Genomic DNA, 20213 nt, shown 5'->3' with positions numbered 1-20213 from the left:
GCCGATAGTCTAAGGCAGGTTCGGGTCACAGGTTAATTGTGCAAAATTGTGTGAACAGTGTCAATTAAACAATGACAAAAAAAAAAAGGAGGAAGGGAAAAAAAAAGGGTTATGGTCAAAGTGCACCCCTTTAGCCGTCCCTCTGATCAGGCACAACGGCTGAAATGACCCAACCTATGTAAGATTAGAATTAAACACAATCATTCATTAATCAATCCGGGGATGGTAATAGGCAACACCTGACACCACCTGTCATCATACATTGTTTCAATAAAGATATCGGTCGGAGCAGTTAGTCCAAGGTAGGATCGAATCACATTTAAATTGCTCATTCAAATGCCATTAAAACATATAGGAAAATTCAATACAAAATTAAATTAAAGCATCCCAGCCGATAGTCCAAGGCAGGTTCGGGTCACAGGTTAATTGCTCATTCAATTGCCCTTAAAACAGCGACACTAATTATTATATAATTACTCAGCATCAACCTGTAACCATCTACCCTGGAGTCTGCATATTAATGTATCAACGTTATAGCATAAGTGCCTCACGGAAAATTCAAAACAAAATTAAGGCTTGTCAGTAGTTAGTCCAAGGTAGAACCGGATCACATTTAAATCGCGCATATAGATGACATAAAAACAGCGACAGTAGGAAAGAAAAAAGAAAGGAAGAGGGGGTAATGGCTAGAGTGCAAGCCATATAACCATATAGCCATTAAGTGCAAGCCATACCCGACCCAACCTGTTATCAAATATTGTTTATGCATATTCAACCGACCTTGGTATCTACTTTGGATCACCAAAGCTCAAAACAACCTGGATATAAAAATAAAAAGCATACCAGAAGTTAGTTAGGGACTCGGTCACTCTTGAACTGTGCAAACCAATGTCCCTTTGAACAGCAACAGCAACCAAAATACGTAACCATTAACGAATGTCTCAGCGCAGACCATAGTCGAAGCCCGCTGGCTAGCCCGAGGCTAGCGCGTAAGCTAGTGACGAATCCGGATAGCACGTTAGCCTACTATGTACATTGTTCAGCTAGCTCGTTAGCTTCCAAAGAGGCGATACACAAGTACGACCATGAGGTCAGCTTTAGCAAGTAACAGAAGTCATTGGGAAGCCCCGCTAGTTGGATGGGCAGAGGACAGTTAGCATGTCTGGGCATGACAGCAAGTGTTTGTGAATAGTCGACCTAATCAATGTATATAGGCCCAAACCGCCAAGTCACTCACCCTCCATAGATATCAAGCAACAGACTCGGGTGTCTTCGCGAGATATTCCTTCGCTTTAGCCAACGACCAAAACAAACGCTGACCACCGACCTTCTCCAACACAGATAGTTTCGCGGGAGCGAATAACGTGGGCCTCAGGCCTAGTCTCCATAGCTTAGTCAGGACCACCTTGTACTCGGCTCTCTGAGCTTGAACCTCCGGTGTAAAGTCCTCGAAAATGGCCACTTTGTGATCGCCAAACCTCAGAGTACCCCTTCTGGTACGAGCCGACCGCATGATGATTTCTCTCTGTTGGAGTCTGTTCAGCTTGACTATGATGGGCCTCGGTTCTTTGTTCACGCCGGGAGAAAACCTGCCCGCTCTGTAAGCCGACTCACAGATAGGAGGCGAGGGGAGGACGTCCGTCCCTAGTATCTTCTGCAGCAGTTCGGGCATGGTCTCAGAGAGACGGCCTTCACCGCTGGTCTCCGGTACTCCAACAATCCTGACGTTGTGGCGTCTATCCCGGGACTGCATCTCCTCCATCGCCGACTGTAGTTTGTTGACTTCAGCCTGCCTAGCCAGCAGGGCGGATTCAAGACCCGCCATCTTCTCACATTGTGATGATACCTCCGTCGTTAGCATGGCTAGTTCGTTAGCATTAGCCGATGAGGCAGCGTGAATCGTCTCCATCTTGTCTGTCAGCGGGACTACCGCCAGCCGTATTTCTTCTGATATCTCACGACGGAGGCTGATACAGAAATCCGCCAGCACTTGCTTCTGTGCTTCAGCGATGCGTGCCTCAGAGTCTGCGTGTACTTTCTTCTGTGCTTCAGCGATGCGTGTCTCAGATTCTGCGTGTAGCTTGGTCATGACCAAGAGCACAGCTTCGCTTAACTCCCCGACAGCGGGAGACGGTACGGCCATGCTCGGCGGTGTCGGTGTCGTGCCTAACTCTTTCATGGCTCTGGTTTCCACCCCCGCCATCGTAGAAAGTCGAAAAAAGTTGATGAATGTATACTAAACACGACGACCTAGCAAACAGATAAAAACAAATAAAAATAAAATAAAGACTAATGGGGAGAAACGTATATTCAGCACGGTAGAAGGGAGCTCATGTGAAAACACGTCTACTCCATGATCGCTCAGCTCCGCCCCCGGTTATAGCTATAACCTAACGTTCTCTGTGTACAGATGGAAACTAGTTTCTGCTAAATATCCTGCAATATGTTTTCATATAACAAAAATATAAATACACACTGTCTACAGTAGATACAAAAAGATTTTGTAATACTCTGTTTAGAACAATGCTGTTTGCAAATAGTCTGTTTTACTTATGTAACACGTTAGAGTTGAAATTCATGCATGACAATTGGTAAACCTTTTTACCAGGTAGTCATTTGAGATCATGGACCTTTTTTTTCCCGAGCTATATCTGGTACAAATGACTGATAAAACATAAACAAACACCTAATAATACACAATAAGCAGATTGATTAAAAAATGAAGACAGGAAAACGAGTCTAATCTGTTATGGTTTGTAACCGACCTCAAACGCAACGGCACAGACAGGTAGTTCAGAGTTAGCCAAATACTAGGGCGTATTTATTTACAGAGTCAAAAAAAGGGTAAAGTACTATTATCAAACAAACAGGGAGACTGCCTTCGGCAGAGTCATCTGCGGCTCTGCAGAATCCTCCTGGTGATAGCGGTGGGGAATTGGCATGTGATGATGTAGCGGTTCTGCAGATACTCCCAGCTTTAACTCAAGGTGTAAAACGGAGAGAGAGAGAGAGGTATCAAAAACAGTCCAACGAAACACAGAGGCAGTGTGGTTCCCTCCTCCCTTAGCTGTGTCTAGAACCAATTGACAGTGACAGTCTTCAGTGTTCCCCACAACACACAATTTAGCTGAGTCAGTGCAAACAAAACGAAATCTTCAGTGTCTCTTCTAAAACACACAATCAGAATAATCCAGAGGGGTTGACGAAATCTTCAGTGTCTCTTCTAAAACACACAATCAGAATAATCCAGAGGGGTTGACGAAATCTTCAGTGTCTCTTCTAAAACACACAATCAGAATAATCCAGAGGGGTTTGGTTCCAGTCACCCAAGCGCAACGCGTAAAGCGGGTAAACGAGGCGCAGCTCCAAACGGGAAACAAGGTTCTCAACAGCGGTTCTCCACAGAAAGGTCCTGGAGAGAAAGTAGACCAGGAACAGCAACGGGGAAAAAGCAGGCAAATGCAGTTGTATTCCAGAACGACCCGACATCGATAGAAAGAAGGTCCAGGTATATAAAGCCCTCTGGGGCACTGATTAGCACACACATCAGGTGCGTGATGGTAATTGATACTTAACCTAGAAGTGTGCGTTAGGCAACGGACCAATCATCACAGCACCCCAAGAAGCGTGTGGCGGGGAATGAACCAATCCTCACAGTACCCCCCCCTCCACGGGAGCCACCCAGCGACCCACTCGGCCCCGGCCTGCCCGGATGGGACCGAAGGAAGCCGGCGATCAGGGGCACTGGAGAGGGGGACAGAGACAGAGGCCCGGAGAGGCGCATAACCACACACATTTAATCTTAAGATTGTTGTGAAACTATATTCTGAAGATACACATACACACAAAATACCTTCTGAAGATATTGTATTTTTCTTAAGACTTTTGGAATACATATTGTGAAATGTTGAATCTGAAAACCTTGGAATACTTATTGTGAATATATTGTATTTTTCTTAAGACTTTTGGAATACAGAAATACATATTGTGAAAACCTTGGAATACACACAATCTGAAAATTTAAAAAAAACGTTTGAATCTAAAAAAAAAAAAACATTTGAATCTTTTATTTCTGACAATAAAAAAAAACTTATTTTTGAATCTTTTATTTTGAAGAACTTTTATTTTGAAAAAAAATTAAATTAAAAAAAACTTTTATTTTGAAAACAAATCTGAAAACTCCTCCCCTTCCGTAGCCAGATGTCCCTCCCCTCCTAAACCGGATGTCCCTCCCCTCGAAACCGGATGTCCCGCGTCCTTGAATCCTCGACCAATCAGAGAAGCCCTAAGGGGTCATAAATCATCTCAAAAAGGGGGCATGGCTACAATCCATCAAACGTTGCTATATGCCCTTATAAGGTATGACATATCCCTAAGTCCCGCCCCCTTAAACCTCTCGACCAATCAGAGGGCTCACAATTGCTGTATGCAGCTTCAATCAAACTAAAATGGGCGTGGTTACAATCAATCAAACTAAAAGGGGCGTGTTTTGCATAATGTGACAGAAGGCGCCTCTTACATCTCTCTCTGGTACCTATGGCACAGTGAATCAGTCCAGATATTATACATTATTTTTACACAAACAGCATCTTTATTGCGTGAACGATGCAACACTTTCATGTAGAAATAAGACATGTCGACAATAGATCTATCAACCAGGCCATCACTGAAACAATATGAATTGTTTTTGTTAGTAGCCTATGTAAAACCCTGCATAGTGCAGGGAACTTTCGCACACGCATCTGACAGTACATTTGGATAATTGAATGTGAATGATACATTCCTATCTCTGACTTCACAAGTCTGTCCAGGGTTACTAATGTATAAAGGACCCCCTCCTGGATACATTCCTATCTGTGAACACTATAATCACGGTAAAACCTAACATTGTATTATTTTCATGGTTATAATGAATAAAAATACATCTTTGTTTTAAGATGTTTCATGCTAAATGGTTCTTAAAGTGAATTTCCTTCAATCATCGGGACAAAGATCAAACAACCTCGCCGGTAATACTGTGCATTTAGCTTTTTTTCTGCAAAATTATTATAAATTATAATATTGTATCAACAACTTTAATAACGTTTTATGTTACTTTCATACATGTTAGCCATACTATACACTAACTATGGTGAGTGAGTTACATTTTTGTTTGCCTTAGAATTATCATCTTTGAGCAGTTTGAATATTTCCTATCGTGTGTAGGATTTAATGCATATCGAGATATTGAGAGCATAAAACTCAGGGGGGCTAAAAAAAACTAGACACTGCAAGTAATTCAGAAATGTGCTATTTGTTTACCTTAGAACAGGTTAAAGAAAATACATTTGGGGCTTGAGCGTACTAAAAATACATTTGTATTGTTTTTACCTCTTCATTGTGTAAAAAAAAAGAAACTATGTTGACATGTCTGTTTATCGGTCAGTTTCATGGTTTTAGATGTTTATTTTAAGTGTATCATTGACACTCAACCAATAAAACAAAATTCAATAGGATTATGTGATATGATGTTCTGTTCCGTTAGGGGCTCTGCTTGGCATCACACTGCACTCCCTCGCGTACGTGCACGCGCACTGAATAAATTCCACAAATGTACCTTTAATACCAGTATTAGTCTGACCACACCCCTCATCAGCTTACCTTCATAAGCAGGTGTGTGGTCACCTGCTCTCCTCCTTCTCGCTTTCACCACAAGGAAGTGCCTCGGTAGTACCCCACTTGACGTGTTGTTAGTTGAAAAGAGTTGTGACAGGTTTACATTGTGCTTAATTTTTTCTTCTCTCACATCTGTTGTACAAGAAAAAGTTGGGTCATAATGTATTCCGCGGAGAGTAGACCCGCTAGACCTACTCTTCACCAGCGGTTCTCCATTCCCGCCTCCGTCGTGCGCCTCGGTGCTGGGCTATTGCCACTCTCGTGGTTGCCGACCCACCCCGGGAGACTCCCGGTGGATAGTTTGCCTCACCGAAGAGCCGAGGGGTCGGTGCCGTCGCTCCGGCGATGGCCTGATCTCGACTCTGGTTCCTCTGGTTCTGGGGAATCGCCCGTTGGTGAACGGGGGGTTGTCTTGGAGCCGGAGGATTTGCGACGCAAACTTTTCGCGTCTGCTCGCTCACGTCGCAAGATGGTGGCGTGCAGGCGCGAACGGCCTGGGTTTGGGGAACTGCTGGAGACCAGCGAAGATGCGTCCGGCTCGGGATTTCCAATGGAGACTGAGGACTTCATGGACGAGGCGGACGGGTTTTTGTATGAGGGCCCCGTGGAGGAGAGTATCCCTCCTCAGGAGACCCCGGAGGGGGGGGAAATGGCTCAATGGGGCGCCCTGTTCGAGGATGTTGAGGAACCACCTTGGCCTCATTAGCAGGATGCCCTACTGTCGGCCACATCAGACTGTGGCTCCTTGACCAGTCGCAGCCTGCTGTATGTGAGGGATGCGGGGTCGGTGGAGGAAGGTTCGCAGGGGGAACTGCGGGCCTTGTTTCCCGAGCTCATGGCGGTAGCCGCCACCGCAAACGGCGTGCCGCTGCCGCTGCCATTGCCTGCACCTGTCCCTGATGACCTCATAGGCCATCCCTGGCAGCGTTCCCCAGTGAGAGGGGTGGACGTTGTCTACCCATTTTTCCCATCGATGGGGGCCTATGTTCGTCGGGGTCAGGCGGTGACCAACATCATGGGACTGACTCCTACCTACGTACCAGTTACGCGGGTGGCAGGGTTGGTCAAAGGTATGGGGGAGGGCGTGCCTCGGCTTGACAGTCCGATGGCCGCGCTCCTCTGTCCGGATATGGTGTGGGAACCACTATGCAAGCCGGTCCTCCAGGGGAAATCGGCTAGGCGATTGGCTTATTGGGGTGATAACACAGCCAACATTAACGAATACACCGAAACGGTGATTGACTATGTCTGTACTCAGGTAGAAGTAATAATCCCCACCACCAAAATTAATATCTACCCAAACCAAAAGCCCTGGGTAGACAAATCCGTCCGTGAGGCTCTGAAAGTGCGCACATCAGCATACAACACCGGGCTGGTGACAGGCAACATGGAAGAACACAAGATGGCAAGATACAACGTCAGGAGAGCAGTAATAGAGGCAAAACGGCGTTACAAGGATAAAGTTGAACTTCAGTTTGAACAGGCTGACTCTAGAGGCATGTGGCAGGGCCTCAGAACAATGACAGACTACAAAGGAACCCCCCTCAAACTGAACAGTGACATCTCCTTAGCAAATGATCTCAACTCCTTCTATGCGAGGTTTGAGGCTGTGAATAACAACACCAGCCTACAAACCACGGCAATGGGGGGGGGGGGGTCTGCTGATGGAGACTCAGTGTTCAGGGTAACAGAGCATGAGGTGAGACGGATCTTTAAAAAAGTGGATATCAGGAAGGCAGCAGGACCGGACGGCATCCCCGGCCGCGTCCTAAAAGTCTGTGCCGACCAACTGGCCCCGGTATTCACTGACATCTTCAACCTGTCCTTGGAACAGGCCGTCATCCCCACCTGTCTGAAGAAGTCCACCATCATCCCTGTACCCAAAAAATCTACGCCCGCTTGCCTCAACGACTACCGCCCTGTAGCCCTCACCTCCATAGCCATGAAGTGCTTTGAGAAGCTAGTGAAGGGCTACATCTGTTCCTCCCTCCCAATCAACCTGGACCCTCTGCAATTTGCATATCGCCCCAACAGGTCCACGGAGGACGCCATAGCCCATGTGCTGCACACAGCAGCATCACATCTGGACAAGAGGAAGGGGAACTATGTGAGAATGCTGTTCATCGACTACAGCTCAGCATTCAATACCATAGTCCCCTCCAAACTCATAGCCAAGCTCAGGGACCTGGGCTTGAACTATGACCTGTGCCAGTGGGTCCTGGACTTCCTGACGGGCAGACCCCAGGTGGTGAGAGCCGGCAACTGCACCTCCTCATCCATCACGCTCAACATAGGGGCCCCCCAGGGCTGTGTTCTGAGCCCCCTCCTCTACTCCCTGTACACACATGACTGCGTAGCACAGCGGAACAACAACACCATCATCAAATTTGCTGATGACACAGTAGTGGTGGGCCTGATCTCTGCCAACGACGAAAGGGCCTACCTGGAAGAGGTAGAGAACCTGTCACAGTGGTGTCAGGAGAACTGCCTCTCCCTGAACGTCAGCAAAACAAAAGAGATGATTGTGGACTTCAGGAGGTCGGGGGTCAAGGACTACAGCCCCCTCAGCATCGACGGGGCACCAGTTGAGAGAGTGAACAGTTTCAAGTACCTCGGAGCCCACATATCCGAGGACTTGACATGGACCACACACATTGACAGTGTTGTGAAGAAGGCACGACAACGCCTCTACTTCCTCAGGCGCCTAAGGAAGTTCCAAGTCAGTCAGAAGATCCTTAGGAACTTCTACTCATGTACAATAGAGAGCATCCTGACCGGCAACATCACCTCCTGGTTTGGGAATAGCACTGCACAAGACCGTAGCAGACTACAAAGAGTGACACGTTCAGCCGAACGCACAATTAGAGGGGGGCTTCCCACCCTCCAGAACATTTACAACAAGCGGTGCAAGGGGAAGGCTAAGAGAATTATTAAGGACTCGAGCCACCCGAACAACTGCCTCTTTGAACTGCTGCCGTCAGGCAAGCGATACCGGAGTCTTATGGCGAGCACAGAAAGACTCAGAAGGAGCTTCTATCCCCAGGCCATCAGGCTGCTAAACGAACAATAATCGCTAAACGAACAATAATCACTATGCAACAACCATCAAATGCACACAGCACACACACCCACACGCACACACACACTCACTCAAACAAACAACACACTGCAGCACCCACTCTCCACACTTTAGATCACACAAACACACTTACACTTTATATTTATTGATAAAGGATTTGCACTACAACTCGTACACCTACTGTGAATTGTACCTAAACTGCACCTCGTCCATTTATGCCTTGCACTATATAGTATTGTATATTAGTACACTGCACAGTATTGTATATTGTATGGTAACTACGTCTACGAACATTGTACATATGTCTAAACTGAACACTGTGACCTCTTTTTTTTCTTCTAATTTTTACTATGTTTTTATTTCATTATCTTGTCATGCACAGTCTCTGGAGCGCAACAGTAAGAAGCATTTTGTACAAAAGTATTCTGTACTTCTGTATGACAACTATTAAAGAAACTTGAACTTGACCAGTCATTTATCGCTGGTACACAATCGCTAGCTGCGGTGTCTAACATCGCCCACCTGGCTAGATTTGTATCGGGGATAATGACGGGCGGCACGGATCTGAACGAGGTGAAATGCGATCAGATCACCCAGGCTGCGGGAGCTGTCCTGCACCTTTCCCAGGTGCTGGCCATAGCCATGGGGAAAGTGCGCGCCCTGGCCACCCTGGGCCAGCGTCACCTTTGGCTGGAGCAGGCCCGTGTGCCAGAGAAGAAGAGAGCTCCTCTTCTGACGGCCGCCCTCTCCGACGCTGGTCTATTCGGGAAGGCCCTGCGGTTGATGTCCTCAACATGCAGAGAGATGGCAGAGGAGAGGTCCATTCTCCAACCCCATTTTCCGCCTCCCGTCTTTGCCGGTGGAGTCAGAAGGCTTCCGCGACGTCGAGCTGTCTCCGTCGCCGCTACCACTGCCTCCGCCGCCGCTGCTGGCCCTGCCAAGAGGGCCAGGGGACGACATGGCGCTTCGGCCACCGCCGGCCCATCCCAGACCGGAGGAGACGGTAGGGAACGTCGTGTCCAGCAGACTGTAACCTACCGTCCCTCCGGGGCTCCTCGGGGTGGCAAGACTCGAGCGGCGCGAGGTGGCAGACGCCGTTAACAGTGACTTTTTCCCCCCTGTGTCCCCTCTCCTCTACACCCTCCCCGGCCCCTCTATGATTTGTGCCTTGACACGATTTAGTTAGTTAAATAAAAAAGTTCCCCGATGGAGGGGGACTGTGTTTTGGCCGAACAAACTGTTTGTTTCTTCAAACAAATCATATGGTGGGGTTGTGTATATATGAATCTGCCCTTTTACGTTGTGGGATGAGTTGTGTTGTGTTACGAGGTTAAGCAAGGTCTGCAACGTACACTCGGTAATAGGTTCTATTTAGCTTGATGCTCCACATGCAGTTAGAACTGGTGTTATTCCATTGCTTGAACTAAGTATATGTGTTTCACAATGCTGTGTTGTTTAGTTGCAGTAATACTCGTACACACACATTTCACGGCCTAGCCGTTTACTCTCGATCAGCGTTTTTTCCTATGTACGACATAGGCAACGGGTATAGGATTCACGCACAGGCGACTTGTGTTTTTGTTGTAAAACCTTTACACATTTTGTGGGTAGCTGACATTGTATTAGCTTCGCTATGCTTTGCTTTCTACCGGAGGTTTTTCAAGATGGCTACGGTTGTTTTTCTGTGTGTAGGGATAAAGGGTGTGTTTTCGGGAGGGGGTGTCGAATAAACCCCTCCTTTCCCACTTGATTGGTTTAGGGGATTTTTTTATCTCTTCTGCTGAGCCAGTCAGGGCCAAGCCAGTGCTTGGCAGGGGGGGGGGGGGGGGGGGGGAGGGGTATTCTACCGACTCCTATTACATGACAGGATCCGGTAGGTTTCCCCGCCCGTTGTAGCGGTGTTGCTATGGCGACGCCTTCCATGAGCTGGTGTCTTAAAGATGTCGAGGTTAGGGCGTAGGGCTCACAGTTCTGCTGCGCCCGGTTTTTGTGTCAACTTGAGTCAATTGGTCACGTGACTCACAGTTTACATATCTTTTTCTTGGCTATGGTCTCATGTGGGAAGGTGTTTCTGGGAGGGTCTGGTCTTACACTCTGATTAAAAAGAGTGACTGGATTGAAATCATGTGAAAAACATGTTTTTTACTCCCAGCTGTGCAGTTGGGTCATACGGGTGATGCTTTTTCTTTATTTTTATAAAGAGTTGAATGTGTCTATGATGGATTGGAAATGAGGGTCCCTGATGGAAACAAGACTAACGTCTTTCTCAGGTCTGCCTCCTCTTAACCTATTGTGTGTATTGCCGTACTGGGTTGTACCCTTTCTGCAGTCTGTTGGGTAAACTTTTTCATTCATTCATTCATGGAGTTGATTGCATCTCGCCCCTCTTGTCGTTCCCCTGGGCGTCTTGGGGATTCAATATGGTGGTCTAAACGGCCTATTGTTGATGTGGGTATGTCAAAACGCACACATAGTGCTAGCTCAGGATGTGCTTTTGGGGCATTGGCTGACTGGCGCGCCTTGATTGCTTGGGATTGAAACAGCGTTTTTATAAAGCAATTGGGATGGGGGTTTTTTCCTCTTCCGACACCCTGTGTGGTTGTCGATGGGTTCCCGTTCATGTCAGGGGATGATGACGGAATGGGTCTGGACATATGGGGAAGGGTCTCACGCCCTAGGGGTGGGCCACCGGGCGCGGTTCATACCGACACGTCTGGTGGCGCCTTCTTTTTATGTTGGGATCAACACGCATATCTGCCCCTTCTCCTGGGGTTGGCAGGTCGGCGTGATTAGGGCACGGGACTGGTTCTGGTCGCGCTGGTCCAGATCAGTTGTACCCGTTGTCCGCTGGGGATGCAGATCTGCTGTTCTGGTACCCTGAGGGACTTGGGGTTTTTTCAGGGGGAAAAATGCTAGGTCGGTCCGGGTGTCACAGGGTTGAGCGTTATGGAACCCTTGTTAGGTGCGTTGTATTCTGGGGGGGGCGGAGCTGAGCGATCATGGAGTAGACGTGTTTTCACATGAGCTCCCTTCTACCGTGCTGAATATACGTTTCTCCCCATTAGTCTTTATTTTATTTTTATTTGTTTTTTATCTGTTTGCTAGGTCGTCGTGTTTAGTATACATTCATCAACTTTTTTCGACTTTCTACGATGGCGGGGGTGGAAACCAGAGCCATGAAAGAATTAGGCACGACACCGACACCGCCGAGCATGGCCGTACCGTCTCCCGCTGTCGGGGAGTTAAGCGAAGCTGTGCTCTTGGTCATGACCAAGCTACACGCAGACTCTGAGACACGCATCGCTGAAGCACAGAAGAAAGTACACGCAGACTCTGAGGCACGCATCGCTGAAGCACAGAAGCAAGTGCTGGCGGATTTCTGTATCAGCCTCCGTCGTGAGATATCAGAAGAAATACGGCTGGCGGTAGTCCCGCTGACAGACAAGATGGAGACGATTCACGCTGCCTCATCGGCTAATGCTAACGAACTAGCCATGCTAACGACGGAGGTATCATCACAATGTGAGAAGATGGCGGGTCTTGAATCCGCCCTGCTGGCTAGGCAGGCTGAAGTCAACAAACTACAGTCGGCGATGGAGGAGATGCAGTCCCGGGATAGACGCCACAACGTCAGGATTGTTGGAGTACCGGAGACCAGCGGTGAAGGCCGTCTCTCTGAGACCATGCCCGAACTGCTGCAGAAGATACTAGGGACGGACGTCCTCCCCTCGCCTCCTATCTGTGAGTCGGCCTATAGAGCGGGCAGGTTTTCTCCCGGCGTGAACAAAGAACCGAGGCCCATCATAGTCAAGCTGAACAGACTCCAACAGAGAGAAATCATCATGCGGTCGGCTCGTACCAGAAGGGGTACTCTGAGGTTTGGCGATCACAAAGTGGCCATTTTCGAGGACTTTACACCGGAGGTTCAAGCTCAGAGAGCCGAGTACAAGGTGGTCCTGACTAAGCTATGGAGACTAGGCCTGAGGCCCACGCTATTCGCTCCCGCGAAACTATCTGTGTTGGAGAAGGTCGGTGGTCAGCGTTTGTTTTGGTCGTTGGCTAAAGCGAAGGAATATCTCGCGAAGACACCCGAGTCTGTTGCTTGATATCTATGGAGGGTGAGTGACTTGGCGGTTTGGGCCTATATACATTGATTAGGTCGACTATTCACAAACACTTGCTGTCATGCCCAGACATGCTAACTGTCCTCTACCCATCCAACTAGCGGGGCTTCCCAATGACTTCTGTTACTTGCTAAAGCTGACCTCATGGTCGTACTTGTGTATCGCCTCTTTGGAAGCTAACGAGCTAGCTGAACAATGTACATAGTAGGCTAACGTGCTATCCGGATTCGTCACTAGCTTACGCGCTAGCCTCGGGCTAGCCAGCGGGCTTCGACTATGGTCTGCGCTGAGACATTCGTTAATGGTTACGTATTTTGGTTGCTGTTGCTGTTCAAAGGGACATTGGTTTGCACAGTTCAAGAGTGACCGAGTCCCTAACTAACTTCTGGTATGCTTTTTATTTTTATATCCAGGTTGTTTTGAGCTTTGGTGATCCAAAGTAGATGCCAAGGTCGGTTGAATATGCATAAACAATATTTGATAACAGGTTGGGTCGGGTATGGCTTGCACTTAATGGTTATATGGTTATATGGCTTGCACTCTAGCCATTACCCTCTCTTCCTTTTTTTTTTCTTTCCTATTGTCGCTGTTTTTATGTCATCTATATGCGCGATTTAAATGTGATCCGGTTCTACCTTGGACTAACTACTGACTCGCCTTAATTTTGTTTTGAATTTTCCGTGAGGCACTTATGCTATAACGTTGATACATTAATATGCAGACTCCAGGGTAGATGGTTACAGGTTGATGCTGAGTAATTATATAATAATTAGTGTCGCTGTTTTAAGGGCAATTGAATGAGCAATTAACCTGTGACCCGAACCTGCCTTGGACTATCGGCTGGGATGCTTTAATTTAATTTTGTATTGAATTTTCCTATATGTTTTAATGGCATTTGAATGAGCAATTTAAATGTGATCCGGTTCTACCTTGGACTAACTACTGACTCGCCTTATTTTTGTTTTGAATTTTCCGTGAGGCACTTATGCTATAACTTTGATACATTAATATGCAGACTCCAGGGTAGATGGTTACAGGTTGATGCTGAGTAATTATATATTAATGGCTAATTTTTCCATTATAGCTGTCATGTTAGGGCCAAGGCTCACGTTGGCTCTCGACCGAATATACATAAAATATGTGATAACAGGCTGGCTTAGGTTTAGCTTTGCTTGCACTTTAGCCATAACCCTCTTTTTCCTTTTTCTATTATTGTCGCTGTTTTAATGGCATTTGAATGAGCAATTTAACTGTGATTCGATCCTACCTTAGACTAACTGCTGATATGCTTTGATTTTGTTTTGAATTTTCCTTTTTCCATTTATACTATAATGTTGCAACATTAATATGCAGACTACGAGGTAGTTGGTCACAGGGTTGATGCTGAGTAATTATATAATAATGGCTAATTTTTCCATTATAGCTGTCATGTTAGGGCCAAGGTTCATGTTGGCTCTCGAACGAATATACATAAATATGTGATAACAGGCTGGGTCAAGTTTAACTTTGCTTGCACTTTAGCCATAACCCTCTTTTTCCTTTTCCTATTATTGTCGATTCTTACATAGGTTATGTCATGTCAGCCGTTGTGCCTGATCAGAGGGACTGCTTCAGGGGTGCACTTTAACCATAACCCCTTTTTTCCCTTTCTTATTTTTGTCATTGTTTAATTGACATTGTTCACACAATTTTGCACAATTAACCTGTGACCCGATCCTGCCTTAGACTATCGGCTGGGATGCTTTAATTTAATTTTGTTTTGAATTTTCCTGTACCCATTTGGGCCATAACATTGCGACGTTGAAGCGCAGATTCGGAAATAGATGGTTGCAGGTTGATGTGGAGTTATTATTTAATAATGGCTATTTTTACCATTATGGTTGTCTTATGTTAGGGCCAGTGCTCAGGTGGTTTTCGACAGATATCTTTATTGAATTTAATTTTTATTATTATTTGTGTTTATTGGACTAGTGGGGGTTTACTCAGGGGTTTAACTAGAGGGGGGTGGGAGTGGGAAGCGTCTTATTGATCCATGTCTCTAGTGGGAAGTGATAGGAAGATGACCATCCTCAGTGGGTGGGGCATAGGGTGGGGATTGGAGAGTGGGTATAGAGGAACTTATAGTAGGACGGGTGGGTTAGGGTTTAGAGTAGAAGGGGGGGGGGCTGTAGCTGGGGTGGTATTTTTATGTGTTCTATGTACTGTTGTCTTATATATGTGTAAGTGTTCCTCCTCTGAACTCCTGGGATTGACCGTCCGGGCCCGCCGGGATCGGCACCTCTGTACTCAGCCTGGCTGCACGGGTATGTTCTCTACGCACTTATACAAGCTCGACCATGGCTAAATTGAATATTTTAATTTGGAACGCAGGAGGGCTTAACGCCCCACACAAGCGTGCCAGTGTCCTTTGGCTATTGAAGAGGAGAAATATTGACCTTGCTCTCCTTAGTGAGACGCATTTAATGGTAGGTGACGTGTCAAGACTGGCAAATCGGCAATATCACGTTATCTCCGCATCCTCAGCCGATGATAAGACGAAAGGAGTAGTCATAGTTACAAGACGTAACCTTGATATCAAAATCTTGGATGTATGGTCGGACACGGAGGGAAGGATTACTATAGCAAAAGTTGAATTCTTGCATAGGAAGATGGCTATAATAGCATTGTATGCTCCTAACACATTTGATTCAGCGTTCTATAATACAATCACGAAGAATATGTTGGAACTTAATGGATACGCTCTCATTGTGGGTGGCGATTTTAATGCGTGCTGGGATGCGGAGATGGATAGGTCTGGGCCCTCTGAAACGAGCGACCAGAAACGGGCCTCTAAGGCCCTCAGGATGTGGGCCAAAGACACGGGGCTCTCAGACCTCTGGCGCTTATGCAACCCCACCCTCAGAGATTACTCTCACCTGTCAGCCAGACACAAAAGCTTTTCTCGAATTGACTATGCATTCGCGTCCCCTAATATGTTTGATAGTTTCGATGTCTCATTGGTTCCCTTGGCTCTCTCAGACCACAAGGGGATTTTCCTTACGGCAACCTTTGGCAGGCTCTCCGCAAGAGCTCCCAGATGGCGTTTTAATTCGACCTTGCTAAAGAACGATGACTTCTGTTCTGAGTTCAGGAGTAAACTAGCAGAATTTTTGCAGATCAACGTTGGCACAGTAGAGGACCCTAGGGTCCTGTGGAACGCATTGAAAGGATTCATCAGGGGTCATGTCACACTATTTGCCTCCAATTTGCGAAAATCCCGGTCAAAAAAGCTAGAAGGACTGGAATCATTATATGCGGACCTATACGCATCCTTGCAAACTGACTATAATGAACGACTAACCACACAACGTAAGATAGTCAAAAAAGAAATAAACTCCATACTTAAACAACAGTCTGAGTTTTTGATACATAGGACAAGACAAAATTACTATTTTCACGGCTCCAGACCTAGCCATCTATTGGCAATGAAAATACGCTCAAATGATCATTTCTCAGATATCCCCTCGATTAGGACGAGCCAGGGTGCAGTCACTACTGATTCGAAAAAGATCAATGACACTTTTAAAGAGTTTTACTCACAGTTATATAGCTCAGAGGGTAATCTGGATGACTCTAGATTTGAATCGTTCATCGGCGGGCTTGAGATACCCCACATTTCTGAGGAAGAGGCCAAGGAACTGGGGAGACCGATTACTCTCGTAGAATTGAGGGAGACTATTGTTGAAATGCAGAGGGGTAAGGCGCCAGGCTGGGATGGTATTCCACCCGAAGTGTATTTAGCTTTCTGGGACCAACTGGGTCCATTGATGCTCGATATGATCAATTACGCTATCGAACAAGGGGAGTTCTCAAGAGATGTCAATATGGCGTTGATTTCTTTACTTCTCAAAAAGGACAAAGATCCCAATGATTGTGGTAGCTATAGACCCTTGAGTCTTCTCGGGGCCGATTTAAAGGTGTTTGCCAAGGTGCTGGCCCGTCGCCTGCAGAGATTTATGCCTGTATTGGTACACTGCGATCAAACTGGTTTTATCCCGGGGCGTCTGGCTGCAGATAATCTTAGGAGGCTGTTGCATGTAATCGATAACAGTAAAGACAATACAACTCCATCCACAGTTCTGTCTTTGGATGCCATGAAGGCGTTTGACAGACTTGAGTGGTCATACCTGTGGAAGGTACTTGAGGTCATGGGTCTTGGAAAGAGTTTTATTCATATGATTAAAGTCCTGTATGCCTCGCCGTCTGCGATGATACTGACAGGCAAAAACTGTTCCACACTCTTTCCGGTCTCCAGATCTTCTAGACAGGGTTGCCCTCTGAGCCCGGGACTGTTCGCGCTTTCCCTCGAGCCTTTGGCCCAGTTTATTAGGCAATCGGAGGACATCGTCCCCATAATGGTCAACAATACTCCACACAAAATTGCTCTCTATGCGGATGACCTGCTGATTTTCATGGACGACCCCTCCCGGTCGGCCACAAAATTATTGAGGATAATCGACGACTTTGGTAAATTGTCAGGTTTTAAGATTAACTGGAACAAATCAGCCTGCCTACCTCTTAATGAACTGGCCAAGGCGGTACGACTACCAGCTGATATCCCCATAGTAGAACATTTTAAATACCTGGGCATAGAGATATTCCCCACGCTGAACCAAACTACTAAGTACAACTTCACGGGTACTTATGATAAAATACGCCAGGATCTAGACAGGTGGTCGTCCCTTCCTAACTCCTTACAAGCCCGGGCTTCCATAATCAAAATGAACATCCTGCCTAGGATAAATTTTATTAGCTCAATGCTCCCCCTGCCCCCTCCAATAGACCACTGGCGCAAGGTACAATCGATGGTATCTAAGTTTGTCTGGAATAACAAACGCCCGAGAATCAAAAGGGCTACTACTCAACGTAGGAAACAAGATGGGGGCCTCGCAATCCCTGATTTTAAACTTTATTTCTGGTCCTTTTCACTGAGACCTCTGATGTGCTGGCTAGACCCTGTAGAGGCTGTATCGTGGCGCTCCTTAGAAGCGGCGGCGGTGTCTCCGCTAAGATTGCAGGATGTAGTGTACTCCACTGTCTCTATTGCGAAATGCCGGCTGAGGTATGGACCGATCATAACTCACGTGATCCAAACGTGGCGTAATGTACAGAGGTCGTGTGGGGTTAAATGCCCTTGGCACCTGGACTCTCCAATTTTTAATAACCAGCAATTACTTGTTGGACACAAGCCGGTTAATATTCCTCAATGGCAAAGGAGGGGAGTGCATACTCTGGAGGATATTTATGATAAGAACGGCCTCCGTGCGTTTCAGGACTTAAGAGAATTTTATGATCTTCCCGGCGAGTCCTTCTTTCTTTACCTTCAACTAAGGTCAGCACTGAGGGCGCATGGCGTACCGTGGGCTCAAGCCTTGCACCCACACCCCTTCCTCAGGCTCATAGTGGACAGGACGACATCCAGAGGGTTTGTCTCCGACTTTTATACGCTCTTAATTCAATCCACGTATAAAAATTTATCATTGGATACAATCTGGCGTGTGGATATCCCGGAGTTGGACCCCGAGTTTGACTGGGATGATGTTTGGGCAAATGTGGCATTATCTTCCCGCAACCCCAATCACCAGCAAATTAATTTTAATTATATTCATAGGACCTATCTTACACCTAGGAAGCTATTTGCTATGGGACTGATAACCGACTCTCGGTGCACTTTGTGCTCTCAAAAGGCCACTGGCACTTATATGCATATGTATTGGGATTGCCCACCAGTGGCCCGCTTCTGGAGGTCAATAACGGACAAACTTTCAGATCTGTGTGGCTTAACTATCCCATTCTCAGCTGTTACGCTACTCCTGAACGATATAACGACACTACCCGCGTCCGTACAACTGAAAAGGGTTGTCCTAGCGGGCGTCACAGCAGCGAAGAAGCTAATAGCAATGAGATGGAAGGAGCCTGAGAAGCTTACAATGATTAACTGGTCCCTAACTCTATTGGATGTGATTTATCTTGAGATATCCACAGCCCGGGTGATTGGGGTGGGACAGGCTGGAATTGACCTGTGGTTCGCAGCAGCTGAGAAGGTAAAGACCGCAGTGTGCGGCTGAGCGGGGTTGGGGTGCGTGTTCGGGTGAGTCCGGCGGTCTCTTGGGAGGGGGAGGAGGAAGTGTTTTTGTCTGTCTTGTCCCTTGTCTTGTCATCTTGAGTTTAGCTGGGGATATTATGGGGGGGCAGCTATTTAACTAGTTCTTCACTGTTTGGCCACTTTTACACGGTCTCTGTGAGTCTATGGAACACCTACAGGTTTTTGTTTTTTCATGAAGGTTCATTGCTCTGGTTTCAGGTCGTGTTCCCCCAAAAAATGGTCCTTGTGGTGGGTTGGAGATGTACGTTTTATTAATATGGGGTCACACGGCCGGGAATCGGGACTGAACACTGGGAAAGACCATTTATTAGATAGTACCCCTTGGAATTAATTTAGTAGGTTGAACTCTGGTTTCTTTTCTTTTGTCTGTATAATTGTTAGTCATCATTATTATTATTGTTTTTGTTATTTTCTTGTGAAGTTCTATGTATTGTGATTGTGGTTAATGTGTTGTCTTGTTTCGTGAGAATGTCAATAAAAAAATTTGATCAAAAAAAAAAAAAAGTGCGTTGTATTCTGCACTGTCGTAATGGCTTACGGCCGTGCCGACCTGTACGCGCCCGATCTCGTCGGATCTCGGCCGCTGTGCGGGTTGGTCTTGGTTGGTACTTGGTTGGGTGACCTCCTGGGAATACCGAGTGCGGGGTGCTGGGGCTGGTCTTCCATTTTTACGCTCTTCTCTTGGGCTTGGCGCAGAGGGGCCTGTTGGGGTGGTTTTAACCTCCTCGGGGGACCCTGTGCCCCCCGTATCACCGGGCCCGGTCCGGGGTAATGTTCGTTGACCCGTAGGCCCGGGATAGCCCTGTTGGAAACCAGAACGCGGGCTGCGGCGGTGCCGCAGGTGTGTTTTTGGGGTTTCTTTCCTGAGGGGTTATGGGACCAACCATTGCATAGGGTAATGCCTAGGTGGTTGGTTCTCTGGTGTGTTGCTGCAGTGTCAACTCCCGGTTCTCCGGTTGAGGGTGCCCCTGCACGTTCATGACGTCTGCCGATCGTATGGGCCTTTTCTGTGGGCAGCTGTCAGGATGGCCAAGTGGTCTGAGGAGCCAGACTCAAGGTGAAACTTCCATAGCGATGGGGCTTCTGGTCTCTGAATAGAGGCATGGGTTTGAATCCCACTTCTGACATGCTGTTTAAAGGCTTGGTTATGCGACAACGCCAGCATACGCCCCTTCCGCCGGGGCGGCTGTGTTCAGCTGTCCTTCTGGCG

Source organism: Notolepis coatsorum (genome assembly GCF_963971535.1).
Source record: "Notolepis coatsorum genome assembly, chromosome: 17".
Lineage (NCBI taxonomy): Eukaryota > Metazoa > Chordata > Actinopteri > Aulopiformes > Paralepididae > Notolepis > Notolepis coatsorum.
The sequence above is the reverse complement of the archived record's forward strand: the minus strand, read 5'-3'. Positions refer to the sequence as shown.